This window comes from Pistacia vera, unplaced genomic scaffold (genome assembly GCF_008641045.1).
Source record: "Pistacia vera cultivar Batoury unplaced genomic scaffold, PisVer_v2 Contig270, whole genome shotgun sequence".
NCBI lineage: Eukaryota > Viridiplantae > Streptophyta > Magnoliopsida > Sapindales > Anacardiaceae > Pistacia > Pistacia vera.
This window is the reverse complement of record NW_022196080.1, coordinates 439457-457438: the sequence shown is the minus strand read 5'-3', so window position 1 is coordinate 457438 and position 17982 is coordinate 439457. Positions and strand designations below refer to the sequence as shown.

General features: G+C 33.6%; 7 non-coding genes across 7 annotated transcripts; all 7 read right to left on the bottom strand.

Moving 5' to 3' along the window:
- Positions 1–110: 110 nt before the first annotated feature.
- Positions 111–198, bottom strand: LOC116133595. The gene has a single exon (XR_004128577.1). It is a non-coding gene; the product is annotated as a small nucleolar RNA R44/J54/Z268 family (small nucleolar RNA).
- Positions 199–554: 356 nt separating this feature from the next.
- Positions 555–619, bottom strand: LOC116133593. Its single transcript, XR_004128575.1, has one exon. It is a non-coding gene; the product is annotated as a small nucleolar RNA Z267 (small nucleolar RNA).
- Positions 620–12987: 12368 nt separating this feature from the next.
- LOC116133588 lies at positions 12988–13059 on the bottom strand. The gene has a single exon (XR_004128571.1). It is a non-coding gene; the product is annotated as a small nucleolar RNA Z267 (small nucleolar RNA).
- A 386-nt stretch (positions 13060–13445) lies between these two features.
- On the bottom strand, positions 13446–13521 carry LOC116133598. Its single transcript, XR_004128580.1, has one exon. It is a non-coding gene; the product is annotated as a small nucleolar RNA snoR122 (small nucleolar RNA).
- A 169-nt stretch (positions 13522–13690) lies between these two features.
- LOC116133596 lies at positions 13691–13775 on the bottom strand. The gene has a single exon (XR_004128578.1). It is a non-coding gene; the product is annotated as a small nucleolar RNA R44/J54/Z268 family (small nucleolar RNA).
- A 183-nt stretch (positions 13776–13958) lies between these two features.
- Positions 13959–14046, bottom strand: LOC116133594. Its single transcript, XR_004128576.1, has one exon. It is a non-coding gene; the product is annotated as a small nucleolar RNA R44/J54/Z268 family (small nucleolar RNA).
- A 356-nt stretch (positions 14047–14402) lies between these two features.
- LOC116133591 lies at positions 14403–14467 on the bottom strand. Its single transcript, XR_004128573.1, has one exon. It is a non-coding gene; the product is annotated as a small nucleolar RNA Z267 (small nucleolar RNA).
- Between the last annotated feature and the right edge of the window lie 3515 nt (positions 14468–17982).

Here is a 17982-nt window from a genome sequence, read left to right as displayed (position 1 = left end):
AGAAGAAATCATAGTAACAAATCACAATTGCTAGGCAAGGAGTAATTTAATTTAAGCAACAAAATGAATCATCCAACTCTAAATAGTAGTACAGTAAGGTGAAATTTTTGTATGCATCAGAGAGATTCCCATTAGACTAAGTCACCATTTCCACAAGGGAGTGCTGATGTCCCTGTCTGGTTTATCATCACTTGCTTATTGCCTATTCCATCAAAGCAACAATAATTCAACCAAGCTAAGAAAAAAATTACAACATACTTGAACTATATATTGAATGAACAATGGCACTACCGATGTGGCCAAACAGTAAAATGTCCAAACATAAAAAAACGATTTAAAAATTAAATTTTAAAAGAATAACAGACTGCCTTGCACTGATGCTATGCATGATAGCTGAGAAATTCATGAAATCCACCAAACAAGAGTCTTGAAACAAACAAACGGAAAAAACACAACCGTGGTCGGTGAAATTACTGGATTACATGAGAGACATCATTGAAGAACAGGAAATGTGATTTAAACAAAAAAGGCCAAAAAGAAAAGGATGGCCTTACTGCCTCAGATTAAATTCGTTTCATAGATGAACTCTCAAAGTATATTTAACGCCATCATAGGCACAGGCATATCAGCCTCATTAACAAAAAAAAGAGAAAGCACAAATAACATCAAAGTATAATGTACAAGTTAACAAAGCAACACAAACAATGAACCAAAAATTAAAACTTTGGGGAAAAAACAGAAATTTTACCACAACAGAGAACTAAACAACTCCAAGCTGAGGGCCTAGGGCATTTAAGATGGGTGCTACACCTTAATACTGTATATTTAGCGTGGTGAGAAGGCTCTGGAAGATTGTAGAAAACATGGGTTTTACAGAGTTAGAGAGGCTGAAGTTAGGGTTTAGCGAATAGAATTATTATATAGTGGGCGAGGAGACATTAGGGCACAACATAACCAAGGCTTTAGGTGCTTCTAGTTCGTGATATTTACATTTAAGCCCTCCATGATTTGTAATATTGAAAAGGGTTATTGTTTGACTCCCTTGAGGTTTCATTAAACAATGAAATCCTCCTAAGTTTCTGAAATGACAAAAAATACCTTTAACATTAGTGAGTTGTTACACCCAAAGGGGCCGTTTGGATCAGGGGTAAATATGATAACGGGAATAATCTTCGTTTATTTTTCAAGATTCTTGTGTTTGGTTTACAAGTAATGAAATATTACGGAAAACTTTTATTGTAAATAGTGGTTACTATTGGTAATGTGGAGGGTAACCTTATTACCTTGCTAGGGGGTGTTATTAAAACATTACCAGGGTAATATGATTTTTTTACCCATTTTGCCCTTAATTAAAACCATTTCGGACACAATTGTCCTCAAATGTCTATCAAATAACAATTACTCAACCCCCTCCATTTGAGAAATTACTAAAAGACCGCAGCTATGAAAAAGTTTAAAAGTTAACAAAATACCCCCAACCACCCAAGACCACTGCCAATCATTGGCGTCAGTCGCCATAATGGTGCACGACCAGTGGGATCTGGTCAGTCGTGCGTCGAAAACGACCAGATCTGGCATTTCTATGGCTGTTTCACGGCCAAAGATGTGGCTGTGAAATGGCACGACCAAAGATCTAGCATTTTCACAGCCAGATCTGTGGTCGTTTCACGACCACATCTTTGACAGTGAAATGGCTATGGATTTGATTGTTTTTCGACCATGGATTTGTGATCCATGGCCTTTTCAGACTTTGTCGGTGCACGACTGACCATATACGGCTAGTCATGTGCCATTCCGTCGACTACTGGTGGTGGCCGGCAGTGGTGAGTAGCTGCCGGCAGTGGCTTGGGGGTGGGTGGGGGTGATTTTGCTATAAATAAAAGTTTTATATGATTGGGGTGTTTTAGCAAAATTTCAAATGTAGGGGGTTACAAAAATGATTCAAAAAATACTATTATATTAATATTGAAAAAGGAGGGCAATTTAGTAATCTGATATTTTAACTGGATTTTGAAGAGAAGAAGAAGAAGAAGGTGAGATCTGCCTCTACTTCGAATTGAAGATCTATTGATTTATTTCTTTAGTGTTGTATGCCTGAAAGTTTTAGAGACAAATGAGATTTTGATTGGGATTTTAATTGGATTTGATGATGAAGAGAAGAAAGTGAGATCTAGCTCTACTTGACATTGAAGAAGGTGACATAATTTCAAGCTTTATTCTATTTCATGCTTTATTTTTTTCTTCAATTGTTGGCTTTGTTGGGGATTTAGGATTTGTGCTAAATCTTCTTTACAGCGAAGAATAGATGAAGATGCAGAATTGGAAATTGAAGGTGCACGAAGAAGAAGTGCGAAAAACTGAAAAAAAAAAAAAAAAAAAAAAAAAAAAAATCAATTTTTAGCTTTTAGGGGTTGAAAACCGGGATTTTGCCTTCATCCGGTTTTGCCCTGAAATCAGTTGGACTGGTGGTCAGCTACAATGACCTCGGTCCAACGCGGGTCGTATTGGGTGAATCATATTCCCATTTTTATACTAGCCCAACTCGACTCGGTGACCGAGTCCTGGTCAAACCGATCAGTCAGGTTGGGTTTTAAAAAATTGTATGAAACACTTTATATAAATCTAACCCCATCCTATTCTAACCATCCTCCAAAGGAATTTCAAAATCCTCAAAAATAGTGAACACATCAAAAACAGAATTTAATTTTATCTGTCTTCAAATAATCATGACTCAACTTAAGACTAGCGTAGACACCTCTTAGTGTACAATTAACAGACATAAATCCTCCAGTTTTGACTTTTTAGTTTTTTCACACGCAAGTTCCCATATTTTAATATCTTTCTTTCCTCTCATACCTTCCGGTGGTTCAAGTGCTAAAGGCAAACCATCACATTCACAAGCAATTTGAGTAGCCAAAGTATTCAAGGTGAAGAGCCATCATCTATACCTACTTGCCATTTGAGTAAAGCCACTCTTTCGTGTTCCTCTAAAACATTTAGAGAATTAATGATTAATACTTCCTTCAGTGTATACGTTTTTGTTACGGGTTGTCAAAAGTATTTTGCAACCTTTGCTCAATGGAACACCTATTTTTCCTTGAAATTGAATTCTTCCATATATCATCCAGGATTATAAGGTTATTATTAGACTTTGAAAATCTTGAAGACAATCTCTTAGCTCTTCCCTCTTCAGTTTCCTCCTTAAGTTCCAAGTTTAGGAAGTCAGCCAACTGACCTTGATATTTTTGAACTTTGGAGTTTGGGATACAGCAACCATCACAACCTCCTTAAGATCCTCTTTTTGTAACCTTTTTACTCACTGCTTTTGCTAAAGTTGTTTTACCCACACCGCCCATCCACACAATATAACCATATGGGTGTCATCATCTTTAAGTTTCTCTATATCTTATCAAAAGTTACCTTCTAGACAGGGAAAATTCAAAATCTTCAAGTGCTAAAGGTTCACCTGATAGAGGTGCAAGATTGCCCACTCTACCAAATTGGCCTTTAACTCAATTGCCTTCACAAAATGCTTGTCTTTGCTGCTTTCCTACCAATTGATATCGAAAACCCTAGTTGACAACACCCATTAAGACAATTCCTATTAACTTCTATTTTTCCTTTCAACGTCTCAAGTTCTAATCAGACAACCAATCTTGTATAGTTGCCTTGATTTTTTCATCTTTCTTTCTGCAGCTTTGATTTGTTCCTCCACATCACGTTGGTTCATTTCGTGTTTCGTTATGCTTTTGTAAATCTCAACAATTTTGTTGAAATGAATAAGTAACAAGCTTGGTTTATGGTCGACTCCACTAAGTATATCATTTTCAAATTTCAAATGACATTACAATGGTAACATAGCTGGAGTGTAAAATTGCCTTTACCGTTTTTTATCCAAAATAAATCTTACTTGTAAAGACAAATCTTCTGAAAGTTATAATATGCTTAAAATTGCCTTTGCCGTTTTTTATCCCAAAATAAATCTTACTTCGTAAATGACAAATCTCTGAAAAGTTATAATATGCTACTGCTTCTACTTTTACTTTAAATTTCTCTCCTCTTTCTCTTTAATTTCATTCTTTTCTTATCCCTAATTTTCATTGCTTCTACTCGCGAGCTCCATTAAAGACATTATAGTTTGTTATTTACCTTATTAGTGCACTCCAATTATGACAAAAAAAAATACAATTTGTATTTTATCTGTATTAATGATGAAAGAGAGCCTCTAATTGATGGAGCTCGCGAGAAGGGAAACATAATTTCCTTCTTTTCTTAACCCTAACTTTCATTACTTATCCTTCTTGCGAGCTCCATTAATAAAATACAGTTTGTATTTTACCTGTATTAGTGCACTCAAATTCACACTAAAAAGAAAATACAATTTGTATTTTACCTATATTAGTGATGAAACAGCCTCCAATTGAATGGAGTTGTGAGAAGGAAATTAAAGAGAAAGAAAGAACAGACAAAATTTAAAATAAAGTAAAAACATATTATAACGTTTCAAAATATCTATTACCTATAAAACAAGATTTACTTCGGAATTAAAAAAACAAAGACAATTAAAAAATGTGTTGATTAGTTTAAATAAATTAATAAATAATATAATTAGATGAATATGTTACATATATTACTAAATTATCCTTTTTTTTTAAATATTATATAATAGTATTTTTATTATTATTTTTTGAATAATTTTCTTAATCCTTTACTTTTCAGATTTAGCAAAAATCAAAATGTTTTTAACTTAACAAAAACACCCTACCCACCCAAGCCACTATCGACAACCAACCACCACCATCGACAGTTGCGAACAGCGCCACAGATTTGACCATGATGCCACAATGCCATAGATTTGGCTATCACCATTTCACGACCAAAGTATAGCCATGAAACAACCACAGTTCTGGCCTTAAAATGACCAAGTCTTTGGTCTGAAACGAACAAATCTACCTTTTCGACCATGGATTTGTGATCCATAGCCAACTGTACGCAATTATGGTAACTTTGACATCCTCCGACACAGTCCATAGTGGTTGACACTGATGGCTAATTTTGGATACAATGGCATTTCTATAAATAATGACAATAACAAAGCATATCGTTCAAAAAATTTTAAGATGACAAAAAAAAAAGGTCTTCATTAATGAATTAGGTGTTTATAATGTTAACAATATGAGACTAATTTAACAATACTCAACTACTTGAGAGCAAAATAGGAAACAAAGTAGATTACCTTTAGTAAGTTTTAAACAACCCTTAAGGTATTAATATTCCTAACAACTTACCCCCCAGTGCCATTATTGCCTAAAAGATTTGGAGAATAATTTTTACAATCATCATCTAATTATCCCAATTATCTAATATTAACCTCATCCAAACATGCAAGAATATCTATATTAACTAATTAGCCAAAGTTATGATTTGTAAAATCAATCTTTCAAAATAATTCAGTACATCTATTTTTTTTTTGAACAATTTCAATACTATGGTAGATATATTCCTAGTTCATGGAAATATCTTCAATAAGCTATTTTTTTTATTTAAAAATAAATACATCATACTTGCTACTACTAATCTTACACTTTTTTCTTTGTAACATTGAATAACATAATTGTGATTAGTAATTATGTGATTAGTGAACAGGTAACCGTGTAACACAAAATCCAACAAAATCACACATGTCACAAAATTACAACTAACATGTTAATAAGCCGCTCTTCAATATGAAGAAAATAAGTAGTATTTTGAAAAGGTTTAATAATGATTTTTTATTTTACATTTTTTTTTTATTTCATAGAACTCTCATCAATCAACCACTATAAATTTTAAATAGACAAATAATTAGCTACTACAGCTCATATACCATCTACAACTATTTTTTAACACCCTGTTTCATGGAGCCCTACTCCAGGTAAAGCTACAACATAACACCATTCAAATCTCCGTTCTTGTGTAACAATCCAGGCCTTTCTACCATTAAAACATAAGATTATGAAATTTTGATCGATTTCATAACAAAACCATAAAACCAACAGGTCCAATAACCCCAAAACACAACAATGTATAACCCATGATTCTAAATATAATGGTTTTCCAGAGAAATTGCAGAACAAGAGATAAGAGCCTCAGATTTAAGTTTCTGTTCATGGCATAAGCTCATAGATAATTTACACCATCATAGGCAAAACATCCAATTGCTAACAAAATGACACACTATGTTCAAGAAATAAAATCTGTCAGGTCAAAAATAACAAAGTCGAGTTAGTTTCCCAATAGAGAAGCATTCAACTTCGGCAAGTAAAAATATCACAATTTACACCTAATTCTAATACTATTTACAAAGATGCTTTCCCCAACAAAAAATGAATTACACATTCAAGAAATAACTTCAAGTTTCTCATGAAGTAACAATCATGTTATACTACAGCAAATGCTTCTATAAATTAAACTGAATACAAAATAGAAAGAATCTTTTTTAAAAAAACATCCCAAAGAATCGGTGAATATAAGAGTTCATATTTAATAGAAATAGTGTTTGTTAAGGTGTTCAAGATCATAAACAAATGGTTGAGATTGAAGAATAATTTCGAGTTTTATTTCGTTGTTATTACCTCAGTCGGTGATTATGGGAATAGGATGAGATATTGTAAGATTTCGAAGTTGTTAATAGCATTCCTTTGGTTAAGAAAAATATGGAAGATAGGTTCCTTGGTCTTGTTAATGAATAACCAAAAAAGGATTCAACCGTTGCAAATTTAGTCCGCAGCTAATAGGATTCTTAATTATTTCACGTTTTATTTTCTCTAATATTTCACAATTAATTCTCTTTCTCAGCATAAGTTTAGAAAACTGAAGCCTAAGGGTGTACAAAACCAGATATCCGATCCGGTTGGAGACTTTTTTGATCCGATCTAAATATTTGGATCATGATAAAACCTAATCCAAATTTGATCCGAATTTTAGAGGATTGATAAAGTGAAAAGATATGCCAAGCTTTTGCACCCTCTCACATAAACATCCGTAAGACTTTGGAAGTTTACAACATGAATGGACATGGGCCCTTTCCATACACTGCAATTCTGGTAACTCTTCCAACTCTAACTTTGCTAAGCTTGGATGCAACTCATAATTTTCTTCCCCCACCTGCGATGCATCTATCATGCATTTCAAGTCTTCACAATATGTAACCTTAATGGTGTGTTTGGTTAGGGGTAATATGAGATTAATGAGGTAATGTCATCTTATATTACTTGGTAATTGATTACCACGTTTGGTTGTCAAGTAATATAAGATTTTGGTAATCTTCCAATACCAATAGTAGTTACTGTTGGTGATATAGGGGATAATCTGATTATCTTCATTTTCTTAGGTATTTTAAGATTACTTGGTAATCTTATTTTTATTACAATTTTAGCCTTTATTAATAAAATTTTAGGACAATAATACCCTTATTTTAAAAACAATTTACAAAAATACCAATTGACTATTTTAGCCTTATATACAAAGTTTTTAAGACATAAATATCCCTAAAATTTAAAAAAATTACCAATGGGTGGTGGCCAGATCTGGAAACCATCGCCAGCGGCCTCCTGTGGAGATGGAATGGCTTATGGCTGACCTTATCTGGCCGGTCATGCGCCAATAACGCTGTTTCTGGCCATTGATCTCTGATCCATGGTTGAAAACAACTAAATGTGGTCGTGAAATGGCCACAGATCTGGTCGTGAAAGGTCGGATATTTGGTCGTAAAACGGCCATTGTTTCACTGCTAGATCTCCACTGTCGTTGCTGCGGGTAGTGACTTGGGGTGGGTGAATGTGTTTTTGTTAAGTTTTAAACTTTTTTGTTGCTGGGGTGTTTTAGCTAAATCTGAAATATAGGGGGTTAAAAAAAATTATTCAAAAAAATAATATTATGTTATATTAATATTTAAAAAAGAGGGTAATTTAGTAATTTACATAACACACCCACCAATTTATTCCTCTCAACCAAACATATTAATATAACATACCCACTAATTTATTTCAACCAACCAAACACATTTCCCTAAACATTTATATTAACCATCTATCTTTCTATTAATATAACATTTCTAGTAATACAATATTCCTTAAACCAAACACACATTTAAGAGTAATAGGTTAAACCATTAAACATAGGTCCCCTCTTGCTTCTTCAATGGATGAAACCAACGTTTTAAAACCCAGCCCGGGTCCTGAGTTGACCAGTCCAATCAGTCTGACCGATAGGTTGGATCGGTGACATCATCCTATCAGAATGACAAAAAATCCTTTGTATATTTGCGGGTGTACAATCATAAACCAAGGGTAATAAGGTAAAAAAAGTGACGTTTTCAAAGAAATAAACCAAAAATAAGAAGTATGTTGTTTTAAAAAAAAAAAGTAATTGATCAGAAAATTTATCAATAGCGGTGATATGACATGCCATGTATTGAAGATATGGAGATAAGGTTATTTAATGTGGAACACCTTTTAGACTATATTAAAGGTTAAAATAGAAACAGAGAAGTCATATTTTGTTTTTTAATTGAAAGTGAAAACAATCTGGTTTGCATGAGAAAATGATTTCTCGTAAAATTTTCAATGAACTCCAAGCAAGTATGTAAGGTCTATTTACTTGGCTGACATAATTTCAAAGCTTTATTCTATTTCTTCAATTGTTGCATGTCTGGAAGTTTATAGAAAACAAATGAGATTTTGATTGAGATTTTAATGGATTTTGAAGAAGAAGAAGAAGAAGAAGGGGGAGATCTGCCTTACTCGAGATTGAAGATCATTGATTCTATTTCTTTAGTTGTATGCCTGAAAGTTTATAGAGACAAATGAGATTTTGATTGGGATTTTAATTGGATTTTGATGATGAGAAGAAGAAAGTGAGATCTAGCTCTACTTGACATTGAAGAAGGTGAATAATTTCAAGCTTTATTCTATCATGCTTTATTTTATTTCTTCAATTGTTGGCTTTGTTGGGGATTTAGGATTTGTGTAAATCTTCTTTACAGCGAGAATGAAGATTGAAGATGCAGAATTGGAAATTGAAGGATGCACGAAGAAGAAGTGCGAAAAAACTGAAAAAAAAAAAAAAAAAAAAAAAAAAAAAAAAATCAATTTTTAGCATTTTAGGGGTTGAAAACCGGGATTTTGCCTTCATCCGGTTTTGCCCTGAAATCAGTTGGACTGGTGGTCAGCTACAATGACCTCGGTCCAACCGCGGGTCGTATTGGGTGAATGCATATTCCCAATTTTTATACTAGCCCAACTCGACTCGGTGACCGAGTCCTGGTCAAACCGATCAAGTCAGGTTGGGTTTTAAAAAATTGTATGAAACACTTTTATATAAATCTAACCCCACTCCTATTCTAACCAAATCCTCCAAAGGAATTTCAAAATCCTCAAGAAATAGTGAACACATCAAAAACAGAATTTAATTTTATCTGTCTTCAAATAATCATGACTCAACTTAAGACTAGCGTAGACACCTCTTAGTGTACAATTAACATGACATAAATCCTCCAGTTTTGACTTTTTTAGTTTTTCACACGCAAGTTCCCATATTTTAATATCTTTCTTTCCTCTCAAGTACCTTCCGGTGGTTACAAGTGCTAAAGGCAAACCATCACATTCACAAGCAATTTGAGTAGCCAAAGTATTCAAGGTGATAGAGCCATCATCTATACCTACTTGCCATTTGAGTAAAGCCACTCTTTCGTGTTCCTCTAAAACATTTAGAGGAATTAATGATTAATACTTCCTATCAGTGTATACGTTTTTGTTACGGGTTGTCAAAAGTATTTTGCAACCTTTGCTCAATGGAACACCTATTTTTCCTTGAAATTGAATTCTTCCCATATATCATCCAGGATTATAAGGTTATTATTAGACTTTGAAAATCTTGAAGACAATCTCTTAGCTCTTCCCTCTTCAGTTTCCTCCTTAAGTTCCAAGTTTAGGAAGTCAGCCAACTGACCTTGAATATTTTTGAACTTTGGAGTTTGGGATACAGCAACCATCACAACCTCCTTAAAGATGCTCTCTTTTGTAACCTTTTTACTCACTGCTTTTGCTAAAGTTGTTTTACCCACACCGCCCATCCTACACAATATAACCATATGGGTGTCATCATCTTTAAGTTTCTCTATAATCTTATCAAAAGTTACCTTCATAGACAGGGAAAATTCAAAATCTTCAAGTGCTAAAGGTTCACCTGATAGAGGTGCAAGATTGCCCACTCTACCAAATTGGCCTTTAACTACAATTGCCTTCAACAAAATGCTTGTCTTTGCTGCTTTCCTACCCAATTGATATCGAAAACCCTAGTTAGGACAACACCCATTAAGACAATTCCTATTAACTTCTATTTTTCCTTTCAACGTCTCAAGTTCTAATCAGACAACCAATCTTGTATAGTTGCCTTGATTTTTTCATCATTTCTTTCTGCAGCTTTGATTTGTTCCTCCACATCACGTTGGTTCAATTTCGTGTTTCGTTATGCTTTTGTAAGATCTTCAACAATTTTGTTGAAATGAAATAAGTAACAAGCTTGGTTTATGGTCGACTCCACTAAGTATATCATTTTCAAATTTCAAATGACATTATCAATGGTAACAATAGCTGGAGTGTAAAATTGCCTTTACCGTTTTTTATCCAAAAATAAATCTTACTTTGTAAATGACAAATCTTCTGAAAAGTTATAATATGCTATAAAATTGCCTTTGCCGTTTTTTATCCCAAAATAAATCTTACTTCGTAAATGACAAATCTTCTGAAAAGTTATAATATGCTACTACTTTCTACTTTTACTTTAAATTTCTCTCCTCTCCCTTTAATTTCATTCTTTTCTTATCCCTAATTTTCATTGCTTCTACTCGCGAGCTCCATTAAAGACATTATAGTTTGTATTTTACCTGTATTAGTGCACTCCAATTTATGACAAAAAAAGAAAATACAATTTGTATTTTATCTGTATTAATGATGAAAGAGAGCCTCTGATTTAATGGAGCTTGCGAGAAGGAGAAACAATAATTTCCTTCTTTTCTTAACCCTAACTTTCATTACTTATCCTTCTTGCGAGCTCCATTAAATAAAATACAGTTTGTATTTTACCTGTATTAGTGCACTCAAATTCATCACTAAAAAGAAAATACAATTTGTATTTTACCTATATTAGTGATGAAACAGCCTCCAATTGAATGGAGCTTGTGAGAAGGAAATTAAAGAGAAAGAAAGAACAGACAAATTTAAAATAAAAGTAAAAACATATTATAACGTTTCAAAATATCTATTACCTATAAAACAAGATTTACTTCGAGAATTAAAAAAAACAAAGACAATATTTAAAAAATGTGTTTGATTAGTTTAAATAAATTAATAAATAATATAATTAGATGAATATGTTACATATATTACTAAATTATCCTTTTTTTTTAAATATTAATATAATAGTATTTTTTATTATTATTTTTTGAATAATTTTCTTTAATCCTTTACTTTTCAGATTTAGCAAAATAATCAAAAATGTTTTTAACTTAACAAAAACACCCATACCCACCCCAAGCCACTATCGACAACCAACCACCACCATCGACAGTTGCGAACAGCGCCACAGATTTGACCATGATGCCGACAATGCCATAGATTTGGCTATCACCATTTCACGACCAAAGATATAGCCATGAAACAACCACAGTTCTGGCCTTAAAATGACCAAGTCTTTGGTCATGAAACGAACAAATCTAACCGTTTTCGACCATGGATTTGTGATCCATAGCCAACTGTACGCAATTATGGTAACTTTTGACATCCTCCGACACAGTCCATAGTGGTTGACACTGATGGCTAATTTTGGATACAATGGCATTTCTATAAATAATGACAATAACAAAAGCAATATCGTTCAAAAAATTTTAAAGATGACAAAAAAAAAAGGTCTTCATTAATGAATTAGGTGTTTATAAATGTTAACAAATATGAGACTAATTTAAACCAAATACTCAACTACTTGAGAGCAAAATAGGAAACAAAGTAGATTACCTTTAGTAAGTTTTAATAACAACCCCTTAAAGGTATTAATATTTCTAACAACTTACCCCCCAAATGCCACTTATTGTCATAAAAGTTTTTGAGAATAATTTTTTACAATCATCATCTAATTATCCCAATTATCTAATATTAACCTCATCCAAACATGCAAGAATATCTAATATTAACTAATTAGCCAAAGTTATGAATTTGTAAAATCAATCTTGTCAAAAATAATTCAGATAACATCTATTTTATTTTTTGAACAATTTTAATACACTATGGTAGATATATTCCTAGTTCATGGAAATATCTTCAATAAGCTATTTTTTTATTTAAAAATAAAATACATCATACTATGCTACTACTAATCTTACATTTTTTCTTTGTAACATTGAATAACATAATTGTGATTAGTAATTATGTGATTAGTGAACAGGTAAACCGTGTAACACAAAATTACAAACAAAAATCAACACATGTAACACAAAATTACAAACTACACATGTTAAATAAGCCGCTCTTCAATATGAAGAAAATAAGTAGTATTTTGAAAAGGTTTAATGAAATGATTAATTTAGTATTTTACATTTTTTTTTTTTATTTCATAGAACTCTATCATTCATATCAACCACTATAAATTTTAAATAGACAAATAAATTAGCTACTACAGGCCTTCATATACCATCTACAACTATTTTTTACACCCGGTGTTCATGGAGCCCTACTCCAGGTAAAGCTACAACATAAACACCATTCAAATCTCCGTTCTTGTGTAACAATCATCAGGCCTTTCTACCATTAAAACATAAGATTATGAAAATTTTGATCGATTTCATAACAAAACCATAAAACCAACAGGTCCAATAACCCCAAAACACAACAATGTATAACCCATGATTCTAAATATGAATGGTTTTCCAGAGAAATTGACAGAACAAGAGATAAAGAGCCTCAGATTTAAGTTTCTGTTCATGGCATAAGCTCATAGTATATTTAACACCATCATAGGCAAAACATCCAAGTGCTAACAAAATGACACATATGTTCAAGAAATAAAATCTGTCAGGTCAAAAATAAAACAAAGTCGAGATTAGTTTCCCAATAGAGAAGCATTCAACTTCGGCAAGTAAAAAAATATCACAATTTACACCTAATTCTAATACTATTTATCAAAGATGATGCTTTCCCCAACAAAAAATGAATTACACATTCAAGAAATAACTTCAAGTTTCTCATGAAGTAAACAATCATGTTATACTACAGCAAATGCTTCTATAAATATTAAACTGAATCACAAAATAGAAAGAATCTTTTTTTAAAAAAACATCACAAAGGGGCATTAAAAAATGATGCAGCAAAATTGCCAGCTTAAGTTGAAACAAAAAGCAAGTTTCCATGATATGCCTCAGAGGTAGTGACAATCAATTATCATCATAATTCTATCTGATAATACGTGCATTTGGATGCATCATTGGCAAATCAGGATGTTTCGGAACACAAAAATGAAAAATATGTACTATTTTAACTTTGCTAACCCACTTCCATATTAGAAGTGTGCACTGAAATAACCAAAACTATCATGACTCGATGAAATTTTAGCTTGATTGCAACTATGATTACCCATAAACTCCTAAGAAAGTAATATTTGTGCATCGGAGAGATTCCCATAGACAAATCATCATATTCCATTGGATTTCTGATGTCCCTGTCTGTTTTATCGTCACTTGCACAATATTGCCATAAAAATAGACAAAGACTAATAGTAGATCATGCAAAAGCAAAATTAAAAATCAAAAGTTGGCCTAGAAGAAATCATAGTAACAAATAACAATTGCTAGGCAAGGAGTAATTTAATTTAAGCAACAAAATGAATCATCCAACTCTAAATAGTAGTACAGTAAGGTGAAATTTTTGTATGCATCAGAGAGATTCCCATTAGACTAAGTCACCATTTCCACAAGGGAGTACTGATGTCCCTGTCTGGTTTATCATCACTTGCATATTGCCTATTCCATCAAAGCAACAATAATTCAACCAAGCTAAGAAAAAAATTACAACATACTTGAACTATATATTGAATGAACAATGGCACTACCAGTGTGGCCAAACAGTAAAATATCCAAACATAAAAAAACGATTTAAAAATTAAATTTTAAAAGAATAACAGACTGCCTTGCCCTGATGCTATGCATGATGGCTGAGAAATTCATGAAAGCCACCAAACAAGAGTCTTGAAACAAACAAACGGAAAAAACACAACCGGGGTCGGTGAAATTACTGGATTACATGAGAGACATCATTGAAGAACAGGAAATGTGATTTAAACAAAAAACGCCAAAAAGAAAAGAATAGCCTTACTGCCTCAGATTAAATTCGTTTCATAGATGAACTCTCAAAGTATATTTAACGCCATCATAGGCACAGGCATATCAGCCTCATTAACAAAAAAAAGAGAAAGCACAAATAACATCAAAGTATAATGTACAAGTTAACAAAGCAACACAAACAATGAACCAAAAATTAAAACTTTGGGGAAAAAACAGAAATTTTACCACAACAGAGAACTAAACAACTCCAAGCTGAGGGCCTAGGGCATTTAAGATGGGTGCTACACCCTAATACTGTATATTTAGCGTGGTGAGAAGGCTCTGGAAGATTGTAGAAAACATGGGTTTTACAGAGTTAGAGAGGCTGAAGTTAGGGTTTAGCGAATAGAATTATTATATAGTGGGAGAGGAGACATTAGGGCACAACATAACCAAGGTTTTAGGTGGTTCTAGTTCGTGATATTTACATTTAAGCCCTCCACGATTTGTAATATTGAAAAGGGTTATTATTTGACTCCCTTGAGGTTTCATTAAACAATGAAATCCTCCTAAGTTTCTGAAATGACAAAAAATGCCTTTAACATTAGTGAGTTGTTACACCCAAAGGGGCCGTTTAGATCAGGGGTAAATAAGATAACAGGGATAATCTTCGTTTATTTTGTAAGATTCTTGTGTTTGGTTTACAAGTAATTAAATATTACGAGAAACTTTTATTGTAAATAGTGGTTATTATTGGTAATATGGAGAGTAATCTTATTACCTTGCTAGGGGGTGTTATTAAAACATTACCAGGGTAATATGATTTTTTTACCCATTTTGCCCTTAATTAAAATCATTTTGGACACAATTATCCTCAAATGTCTATCAAATAACAATTACTCAACCCCCCTACATTTGAGAAATTAGCTAAAAGACCACAGCTACGAAAAATTTTAAAAGTTAACAAAATACCCCCAACCACCCAAGACCACTGCCGACCACCCGCGTCAGTCGCCATAATGGTGCACGACTAGTGGGATTTGGTCAGTCGTGCGCCGGAAACGACCAAATCTGGCATTTCTATGGCTGTTTCACGACCAAAGATGTGGCCGTGAAATGGCATGACCAAAGATCTAGCATTTTCACAGCCAGATCTGTGGTCGTTTCACGACCACATCTTTGGCTGTGAAATGGCTATAGATTTGATCATTTTTCGACCATGGATTTGTGATCCATGGACTTTTCCGACTTTGTCGACGCACGACTGACCATATACGGCTAGTCGTGTGCCATGTCGTCGACTACTGGTGGTGGCCGGCGGTGGTGAGTAGCTACTGGCAATGGCTTGGGTTGGGTGGGAGTGATTTTGCTATAAATGAAAGTTTTATATGGCTGGGGTGTTTTAGCAAAATTTCAAATGTAGGGGGTTACAAAAATGATTCAAAAAATACTATTATATTAATATTGAAAAAGGAGGGCAATTTAGTAATCTATATAACATACCCACCAATTTATCCTCCCAACCTAACATATTATTCACTAATTTATTCAAACCAACCAAACACATTTTCTAAACATTCCCAATAATCTTCAAGGTGATTTTTCTTTCCGTTAATATAATATACTTGATGTGAACTCCTTCGATTTGTGAAGAAACTTGTCGATCAAGAACGTAAAGACCTAGGAACAATCAGAATTCGAAGAACCGCTACCCAAAACGAATCTATTGTCAGAACCTTGGTATAAATAATCTGAAACGCAACAATCTTGATTTAGATTGATAAGTATCGTGGAAGAACGCCGCAAGAATTGGTGATTCTTGATGAGTTCTAGAGATCAAGATGCAATCTTGAAAAAAAATTTGAAATATTTAATTATTCCCCGGAAAAAGTGTGCAGCCAAAACAGTCTATAACTATATATATCTAACTAATTAGCCCAAAATAAGGCTAACAACCCATTAATAAGTTTTAACCCTAATAACTAACCCAGACCTAACTAATAAAAATAATAAAAAACTTGGGCTTTAGTAAATAAATAACTCCAGCCCATTACACCAAAAATAAGTCTTAAAATAGCTCACATAAAATAACAATTATTAAGTCCCATGAACAAAGGCTTGGACGCCAACTTGGACCTAATTAGGGCTAGCAAGAATCGATCTTTAATTCCTTAAACTTGGACTTGGGCTTCAATCTTGTTAAAAATCTTTTTGGATCCCTTTAAGGCATACTCGGCTTCATGCATTGCTTCCTTGGCTTCAAGTTCTTCAATTACGCTTGACAAGGCACGTTGCATCTTTTTAGCTCGACTCCTCATAATTGGGCCCACCGGAATGTGAAAAGGATCTGGTGTCAACTTTACGACAACATGCAGCTCAATCATGTCCTCATCATACCCTCTCTCTTGAAATGGATTTGTCCTCGAATCTGCATCATAAAAAAGAGTTAAGTCAGAAACATTAAAGGTAGCACTTATGTTATGCTCATCCGAAAGATTCACTTTGTATGCATTATCTTTGATTCGTTCGAGCACTTGGAATGGACCATCGCCTCTAGGGTGCAACTTAGATTTCCGCTGAGATGGAAATCTCTCTTTCCGCAAATGTACCCACACCCAATCTCTTGGTTGGAATACCACTTTCTTTCGCCCCTTGTTAGCTTGTCTTAAGTACTGTTTGGTTCGCTTCTCAATATTTTTCTTTATTTTTTATGAAGTTGTCGAACAAACTCCGCTTTTTCTCTTGCCATCTAAACTAGAACGCTCATCAATAGGTAAAGGCAACAAATCCAAAAGGGTTAAAGGGTTTAAACCATAAAACAATTTCAAATGGTGAATAACCTATAACGGAATGCACAACACTATTATATACAAATTCTACATGTGGCAAACAATCCTCCTAAGATTTCAAATTATTTTCTAAAATAGCACGCAACAATGTAGATAAGGTTCTATTTACTGCCCTAGTCTGTCCATCCGTTTGCAGGTGACAAGTAGTTGAAAATAAAAGTTTAGTACCTAACTTACCCCACAACACCTTCCAGAATTAGCTTAAGAACTTTGCATCTCGATCCGACATGATACTCCTCGGAACTTCATGTAAGTGCACTATTTCCTTGAAAAATAAATTGGCAATGTTAGTTGCATCATCAGTTTTATGACACGGAATGAAAGGTGCCATTTTTTAAAACCTATCTACAACTACAAAAACTGAATCCTTGCCTCTTTTTGTCCTAGGTAATCCTAATACGAAATCCATGGAAATATCTACCCATGGCTCACTAGGAATCAGTAAGGGACTGTACAAGTCATTGGGTGAGACTCTAGACTTGGCCTTCTTACATGGGATACACCTGTCACAAATACGCTCAACATCCCTCTTCATATGCGGCCAAAAGAAGTGCTCATGCAAGACATCCAAAGTCTTTTTAATGCCAAAATGTCCCATAAGACCATCACCATGGGCCTCACGAACTAAGAACTCCAAGAACTATTAGCACACACAATGTTTTTCTCTAAATAAGAACCCTCATGCCTATAGAACTTATCATAGCGTTTTTCTCACAAGCAGCATAATAGTATCAAAATCATTATCAGTAGCATATAAATCCCTAATGTACTCAAATCCCTATG